A 759-nucleotide genomic window follows, 5' to 3' on the forward strand; every position below is an offset into this window, starting at 1 on the left:
GCTTTTTGGCATTGTTTTTAGTATGATCTAGTTAGTTTTTAGTATATTTTTATTAGTTTTTAGTTAAAATTCACTTTTCTGAACTTTACTATAAGTTTTTGTGTTTTTCTGTGATTTCGGGTATTTTCTGGCTGAAATTGAGGGTCCTGAGCAAAAATCTGATTCAGAGGCTGAAAAGGACTGCAGATGCTATTAGATTCTGACCTCCTTGCACTCGAAGTGGATTTTCTGGAGCTACAGAAGCCCAATTGGCACGCTCTTAACAGCGTTGGAAAGTCGACATCCTGGGCTTTCCAGCAATATATAATAGTCCATACTTTGCCCGAGATTTGATGGCCCAAACCGGCGTTGCAAATCAGCCTTAGAATTCCCAGCGTTTAACGCTGGAACTGGCATAAAAATTGGAGTTAAACGCCCAAACTGGCATGAAAGCTGGCGTTTAACTCCAGAAAAAGTATCTACACATGAAAGCTTCAATGCTCAGCCCAAGCACACACTAAGTGGACCCAGAAGTGGATTTTTACGTCATTTACTCATTTCTGTATACCCTAGGTTACTAGCTTACTATTAATAGGATCTTTTGACATTGTATCTGTACCTCATGACACTTTACACGTTTCTTTGTGTACTTCCCACGGCATGAGTCTCTAAACCCCATGGTTGGGGGTGAGGAGCTCTGCTGTGTCTTGATGGATTAATGCAATTACTACTGTTTTTCATTCAATCATGCTTGCTTCCATTCTAAGATATCACTTGTTC

This window comes from Arachis duranensis, chromosome 2 (assembly GCF_000817695.3).
Source record: "Arachis duranensis cultivar V14167 chromosome 2, aradu.V14167.gnm2.J7QH, whole genome shotgun sequence".
NCBI classification, from domain to species: Eukaryota; Viridiplantae; Streptophyta; class Magnoliopsida; order Fabales; family Fabaceae; genus Arachis; species Arachis duranensis.